Source organism: Vicia villosa, linkage group LG2 (genome assembly GCF_029867415.1).
Source record: "Vicia villosa cultivar HV-30 ecotype Madison, WI linkage group LG2, Vvil1.0, whole genome shotgun sequence".
Taxonomy (NCBI): Eukaryota; Viridiplantae; Streptophyta; class Magnoliopsida; order Fabales; family Fabaceae; genus Vicia; species Vicia villosa.
The window spans coordinates 224,005,940-224,014,076 of NC_081181.1; the positions used below are offsets into that span (position 1 = coordinate 224,005,940).

The 8,137-nt window shown below is 32.9% G+C and overlaps 1 long non-coding RNA gene across 2 annotated transcripts; it reads right to left on the reverse strand.

The window, feature by feature from the left end:
* Positions 1–483: 483 nt before the first annotated feature.
* LOC131648336 (uncharacterized) lies at positions 484–2,092 on the reverse strand. 2 transcript variants are annotated; one of them, XR_009298121.1, is made up of 4 exons: positions 2,021–2,092; positions 1,805–1,881; positions 1,501–1,557; positions 487–1,375 (listed from the first exon to the last, which is right to left on the reverse strand). It is a non-coding gene; the product is annotated as an uncharacterized LOC131648336 (long non-coding RNA). The 2 variants fall into 2 exon arrangements; XR_009298120.1 differs by lacking the exon at positions 2,021–2,092 and having other exon boundaries at positions 484–1,375; positions 1,805–1,899.
* Between the last annotated feature and the right edge of the window lie 6,045 nt (positions 2,093–8,137).

Genomic DNA, 8,137 nt, shown 5'->3' on the forward strand with positions numbered 1-8,137 from the left:
TTATGAATTTCATGTTATTATTTGTGAAAATGTACTTTTTACCGTTAAAGGTAAAATATTTTTGTAAGTTAGTGCATCTATTTAGTGTTCATTACCATGGAATTGAAAATGTTGGACTAGATGCTTTAGAATGTTGTAGTATATATCTATTGAGCAAATGAAAGCCCAAACAAACCATGTTATTTTTAGTCTTTACTATGAGTTGGGAACGTGCTAATTAAATTCAAATGGTTTTTGTGAGGCATTAATATAGTTTTATATTATTTGGTTTTTTATTTGATATTTTTATTTTGTCAAGAAATATTTGATGTTTTTATCTCTTACTTATTTTAATATTGTGATTTTTTTTTTCTAACTATCTATTTATAACATATTATTTTTATCGGTGAAATATTCTTATTTGGTACATAATATATAGTTAGATATTATTAAAATTATATTATCTATTTATTAGTTAGAGTTTTGTTTTGATGGGATGTTTTACTAAGGCTCTAAATTCAAATACCACAACTTCAGATATATAAGCTTAAATTACCATCGTTTAAGGTATGCATATTTTTAATTTTAAAAATCTCATTGTCAATACTAGTTTGAATGATGAAGTAGGTGCAGGTATTTTGGCCATCAAACTAAAAATTACGGTACATATTTTAAATTCTAATTGTCAATATTAATTTGAGCGTCGGAGTGTTTGCAGGTACTTTTGCGTAAGAGTGAATGTTTGCAAACACTTTGTAGGTCTTTTTCTAGATTAGAATACTCAAGGTACGCGCTCTCTAACTTTAAAAATCCTATGCCCTTATACTAATTTGAGCGTCGGAGTGTTTGCAGGAAATTTGCAGGTAGTACTTTTGCAAGTCCTCAAAAATCAATTTCAATCAAATACCGCTATCGAGTTGTCATCCAACTATTCTCCGTCGACATTGTGAGCCTAAATTCTTGAACAAAACATTATTCTTTATGAATTTTTTTGACAATTTTATACTCACTATCGCAACTTCAAAAATATTTAAATTTAATGATATCAATGCTAAAAGTAATCTCTAATTTTAAAAATCTCATTACCTATATTTATTTGAGCTCGGAGTGATTGCTACCACTTAGCAGGTCTTCTTCTAGAACTAATCTTCTCATAGAAATACACAAGCTTTGCAAAATTGATTTTGGTTCCATGCATAAAATTCATTGTTAAACCTTGCATTCAGCCTCTTTATAAAATTGGACTATGTTGTGTATAAATGTTTGCATGGGGTTGTAACACTATTTATGGCTCTTCTTCAATGCACTTTGGACATTTACATCTAAAACCGTAATCTGCAAGGGATGCTTGTCTCTCTTCAAATGGAAGGTCTTCATCAACATATGAAATGGTTATCTGAAAAGTCCTTCCAAATATTAATTACTTGAACATGGCATTTATGGAAAAATTAACATTTTATGGTATCTTAGATAGGGCTTCGATAAAAATGATTAGAGAATAAGAAACTGGCATGAACAAACCTCTTCTCCTTTGCAGATGGACCTCAGTGCAATTATTGTTGCTTGGCCGTCTCTATCCTGCATGCAAAGAGGTTTTATATCTTTAGATTCAATGTTACTATTCATCGAAAGAGTTATGAAGAAAAACTAAACATAATTGGTTTCTTTTTCTTTTATAGCGACAAAAGTTGTATAAGCTTCTCAAAACAGTAGTAACATGATCGAATCAAGACAGCTTCTCAAAACAGTAGTAACATGATCGAATCAAGACAGGTTGCAGAATGGTTCGTAGAAGATTAAATTAAGTTAGTTTCGTCCTACATACCTCATCTCTTTTGAAAGCTTTGGCATTAGGACAACAGGAATGGTTCATACAGCTTTGCAAGGGAAAAAATGCAGTTCCTAGAATACAAGTTAAATGAATCAGAATATAATCTATATCCTAAGACTAATAATGAAAATGAAGAGACATATAACAATGAATATCATGCGAAGAGACAAACAGTGAATGTTAACAGACAAACAATAGTGAAATCGGTACCTTCGCAATAAGTAGAATAGTCTTCACCTAGAGCATCTAGAATTGGTTGTGTAATTTTCTCAGCTTCTTCCTGCCATAAGTAATAAAAGGAAAAAGCTTAAAAACTTATGCATTTGTTATAAAATGTTAAAGCAAGGTGAACCAAATTCTAACCTTATCAGGGTTTGTCATTTCATCAATATATAAAAAGTAATCCTCCACAGGAGATGCAACAACCAAATCACTAACAAAACTCCAAGTACAGTGTTTATTATTATTTTTACTTTTTGATATATTTTTTTTAAAATTATTTTAGTTAATAAAATATCAAAATTTGGTTAATACAGTTTATCGTTTGATTAATATATATTCTGACAAAAATAAATAGTTTTAAGTTATAAAAAAAAGTTGGTTAATTGAGTGTTATAAATTGGTTAATATAATTCATGGTTTGGTTATCGAGTGTTTTGATATTTAATATTAAATCTTACGTAGTAAACCAATTTTGGTTAATATTATGTATAAAGTTGGTTAACACAGTTCATAACTTGATTAATGAGTTCTCAAACATAAATAAATTAAACTGTAAAATAAAGTTGGTTAATTAAGTGTAAAAGTTGATTAATTCATTTATAATTTAGTGCCTGAACATGTATTTTATTGGTTAATGTAGTAGTGAAAGTGGTTAATGAATTATAAGTAAAATAAGTGGTTAATGACATACATTTTTGTGGTTAATACAATTGTGAAGTTGGTTAATGACACAATCTTATATTTGTGTTATAAAATAAATTTTAAAATAAATATTTTTTTAAAAAATTAAATATTTATAAAAATTATATTGTTTTAATAAAATAATTCTGTTCACCGTATAAATACGGTGAATAGTGCATATGGTGTAGGTATTTGGTGTAAAAAGGAGTGTAGAAATAGCATTGTCGTATGAAGTAATACATGAATTATATTAGTATATCTAATTAATTAACAAACTAGTTAATTACTTAAGTTAATAACAACTCACTAATCTTATATTTTAATAAATTATTTTAATTTGATGCACCTAAAAAGGAATTTTTTTTTTCAATAACCAAGTTTTTCAAAAAAATTACGCATATAACCAAAATTTCAAAGTAATTACATAAATGACCATTTTTTCCCAATTTTAACACATTGTCGCCACTTGTTGTCATACCCTAATTTTTGACCCCCCTGAGATGACATATCTTCAGGATTTTTCATCAGGTCAAGACAAGTACCCAGAGCAGTCATTTCTCCATCTGATACCTAATCGAGGATGCACAAAGACAAGAAAGCTCAGGCAAAGGATCAATCAATACAAAGATTAGCCTTTAATACAATCATGGAGCTCAAAAACTTCACTTTTCTCATCTATGATTGATTAGACATCCAGTCATATGAGTACAGGTTTACTCAGGTCACCAGACTAGGGTTTTGAGCCTATCAAGGACTAAAATCAGGGATCACATTTGGGAAACCCTAAGAAACCTCAGAGGGTCATTCAAAGACATCAATCATCTTCAAATAACTCATATTACAAGGTCTACTGGACATCACACTTCAATTCAAAGTCTACAGTCATTATTTTCACATGGTCGACAAATTAGGGTTTTGACCTAATTCACCAAGATAGTTGACTTCTGATCAGGGCATGAATCCAAAACTCAAGACATGATTCAAGGATCTCTACTACCTCCATATAATCCATTTATATCATCCATTTGGGGAGAAGATCTTATTTCTACACAAAAGCCCAAAAATTCACTTTGTCAGGAAAAAGTCAACTGTGAAGGATCATCATTGACTTTTAAGGTTTTTGGTCAAAAAATGACTTTCAAAGATCAATATCATCAATATATGGATATCAAAGTCATTTGGCCAAAGAAATTCAAAGAAATTCATCAAGGAGCGAAAAGTCGGGAATTAGGGTTTTTAAAGGCATGGTGAGATCTCAAAATTTCACCTACACAACTCAAAAAACTTCCAACATGAAAGTTGTAGATCTTGCAAAATAAAACAACATCTTACAAAGGAACTTTTTTCAAAAGATCAACCATTTATGAAGTTTTGGAAATTTTGAAGTTTAGGTCATAAACACTTAGAAATTTTTCTAAGTGTTTTAACCTAGTTTTCTTCCAACTTTGGCCTCATTTTTCACAAATTTCCCAAAGGAATCTGAAGAAGACATAAACTAATGATTTGAAGTAGATGTTTAGGGCTTTCCAAATTGTGTTCAACCTTCTCAAAATTCAATTTGAGCTAGGAGTTATGCTTGTTCAAAGTTGGCCTCATAAAGTGAAATTATAGGTCATGTGCAAATTGGAACTTTGCAATTTTGTGCATTTTGCTTCATGAATGGATGCTACACGACCCATAACATGTCTGAAACAATGCCATGCATTCATTTTCACCATGGCATGAAGATTGAAGAAGATTCCCAAAAGCAAGAACATGTGATTATGTAATCATTACTTTTGAGAATTTATGATAAGCAATGATTCACCAATTGGAATCTTCTCCTAAGCCAATAGAAACTTGCTACATATCAGAAATGTTCCCTAAGATCCTGCAAGATCAATGGTTGGGAGAATTGGCTCGAAAATGCATCATTGCATTTTGGAGATTCTTTGAATTTCTTCATGGCTAAGAAACCAAAACTCCCTCACTAAGGAAGCTCACTCCTCTGCAGCTATACTGATCCATTTGCCTATAAATAGAGGCCTCATTCTCATTCAAAAAACACACCAAAGCAACTCAATTACTTGCTTTCTCTTTCTCTCCTCTTGTTCATTGTTTTTCAAAGTTCTTTGGCAAGAAGAATCGTTTTCTTCAAACCAAAGCTCATCTTTGGAAAGTGAGCATTCCAACATCTCAAGGGAGGTCATTTGAGGTGATCCAAGCACCTGGATCACTTCTGTAAGTGGAGGAACACCATTGTTGCTCTCACTTGGAAGCATTTGCAGTTGGAGGTCCATGGAGTAACTCAGGGAGTCCCAGGCCAAACCAATCATTCAGACACACTCCCTAGGTCATAGTGAAGCTAACCAGATGGCTGCAGCTCACCTGTAACTCCAAATTCAACAACCTCCATGTTCACTTGAAGCTGAAATCGAGGGAGGTCCATAGAGCAATTCAGGAGGATTCAAGCTACAATAAGCATCCAGTTAGCATCATTGAGTCTCAGGGAAGCTATTGAGATCATTCATTCAAGCCCAGGTGCTCTCAATCATCCTCACGACCTTCAGTTTCAGAGGTAAGTTTCTGAACTTCACCTCTATAATTTAAGTACTCTTTGTGAAATAGCTCGATTCTATCTTGTTCAGCATCATCAGAGGATTGAAAACCCTCTATCATCATTCATTTATCTTTCAGTATAGTCATTTAATTTGATTTTGAAATTTTAGGGTTCTTCACGATTTCTGTTAAATTAATTAGATGTAGTTAATATTAGTCCATGTTAGTTACATATTTAGAATCGTGAGTGAATTTAGAGCAAGTTTCGTGTTTACATCATGGCAAATGATTGAGAAACGAGTGAGTTCAGAAATTCAAAAATCATGGAGCTTGAGGTTGAAGACGAAGATGGTGGTGGCGCCATTTTTAATTTCTCAGGGGAGGGTTTAAAATATATTTAACTGAAAGCGTTTTATAAACGACTAAACAACTTGCCCTAGTGGCCACACATGCGCCTTTAGTATCATCATGCCACAAGTCTGGGGTTCGAATCCCCCTCGCCCCAGACTTTTTGATTCTTTTATTTTTTAAGGAATTACAACTTGTTTTGAAATATGACCAAGTGGAGGCAACTTACTAACACCAAACGCGCGTTGGCGCAGTGGTGTTATTTTGAGTTGTTGGCTTCAAGGGCGTGGGTTCAAACCATGGTGAGGCCAAAACATTATTTTTTATCACTTATTTCCTTCAATTTTCTCACAACTTCATATAATTAATTAACCTATCAAATTAATTTATTTTCACTTCATTTTTTACACACATGCTATTTAATATCTCTATTTTGTGAATAATAAAAAAGATCATAAAAATATTATTTATTTCACATGTTTTTATTAGGTTTAAAATAGTATGTTTTTAAGTGTTTTCTTAAATACTTTAATACATATTTTCACTTTGTTTTAACCTAATCATTTTTTGTAAATAAATTTATGATAAAACCCTAATCACTTAGGTCTTAATTAGGCATAGATCTTCATCTTTGTTTTAATTAAGTTGACTTTTGTCAAATCTCAAAACTGTTTTCAATCTCTGATAAAATCAAATGATTAGGGTTTTCAAACAACAAAACCTTATATCATTCCAAATCATTTTTTTTCAAATTGCTTTTATCACCAGTACTGTAAAGTACTGGGCCTCTAATAGAGTGTAAGTCCCAAAAATCTTCTCTTCTTAGCTTGTTTTCAAAACTGTATTTTCAAAATCTTCTTTCTGTTTTCAAAACATTCTTCTGGTATTTGAAGGGCATTATTCCCGGTGAAACTCTTCAGATACCTATGTGACCTTTGTCCATCTTCACTTCTTCTGTTTTCAAAAACCATTAACTGTTTATCATAAATATTCAACTATTATCAACAAAACAACAAAAATTACTGGTAAGGCTCTGTACATACTTCTTCAATGGCCTCCACTCCATCCAGGTTAGGCTTTACAAGCTTTCAATTTACAGTCTTTATTTAAATTACTGTCAAATATAAACTGTGCATATATTAGTTTAGAACTGCGTTTGAGTATAAACCTTAGGACAGTTAAACTATATATATATTATAGGAATATGACCTAGGATTGAGAATGTCTTCCCGGTGAAGGCTCTTTCCTAATTAGAGATCTGTAGTTCAAACCCCCAAGATGAATTATTCCCGGTGAAACATCTTGGCAAAAACCTTAGAATCCAAATAATAGGACACATCCACCCAAAGAGGAATTATTCCCGGTGAAACCTCTTACCCATTTGCTTAGAGCCAAAATAAGTTCAAAACCACATAAGCTTTCTCTTGTGCTATAACAAGGACCCTCGATTAGCCTCCTCTTGGGCTTTGTACAAGGACCCACAGGCTTCTTAAAAGCATTTCCAGCTTCCTCTTGAGCTTGTATACAAGGACCCATCAGGTTTCTTATAAACATAGGAACAGGTCTTTAGTCACCTTTTAGCCTACCCTGGTGAGTTTCTTCCAATTTAAACCAGACTTAAAACAAGCTAAGTTTGTCTCAATTTCACATTGAGTACACTTTTGGAATGAGAGACATGGACAGTCTCTGTCACCCTTATCTTCATCAATCCTCCTTAGTAGAGTCTAGGATCTATGTTTTGGTCATCCTCAGCATTGAGTCAGCCTTCATCTTGGGCTTTAAACAAAGAGTCTCCACTAGATAATCTTTCTGCCATCCATTTTTCAATCTCAAAATCCCTGGAAAGGGTTAGCCTCCAAAGTCATTTAAAATCAATCCATTCCTTCATTTCAATAAAAACCCCTGGAAAGGGTTAGCCTCCAACATCTGTCTAAAATGTCAAAACCCCTGGAAAGGGTTAGCCTCCAACATCTGTCTAAAATGTCAAAACCCCTGGAAAGGGTTAGCCTCCAAAGTCAATTAAAATCAATCCATCATTTCAACAAAACCCCTGGAAAGGGTTAGCCTCCAAAGTCAATTAATAAAAGTCAAGAGAATAATTTCATTCTCTTAGGAGATAATTTCCCCAAAAGAGTCAAAAACCCCTGGAAAGGGTCAGCCTCCAAAAAACATGATAAAATCAGTCTTTTAACAGACAAATTCACCAGTTGAGTCAAAATCCCTGGAAAGGGTTAGCTTCCAAAAGAAAAACAGTCTTTTTAATCTCCAGTAGAGTTAAAACCAATAAAAACAGTTAGCCTCAACCTTGGGCTTCATACAAGGCACCCAAACAATAAAACTCCCCTGTCAAGAGTCAGCCTCAACCTTGGGCATTGTACAAGGCAGATAATAGAGTCTCCCCAGTGAGTTCTTCATCACTCAGTAGCCACAACCTTGGGCTTTGTACAAGGCAGATAAACCATATCTTTCATGTGTCAAAGATTCTTAACACTTAGGATCTTTCCCCATATAGTCATCCATACTCAATTCATTTATTTA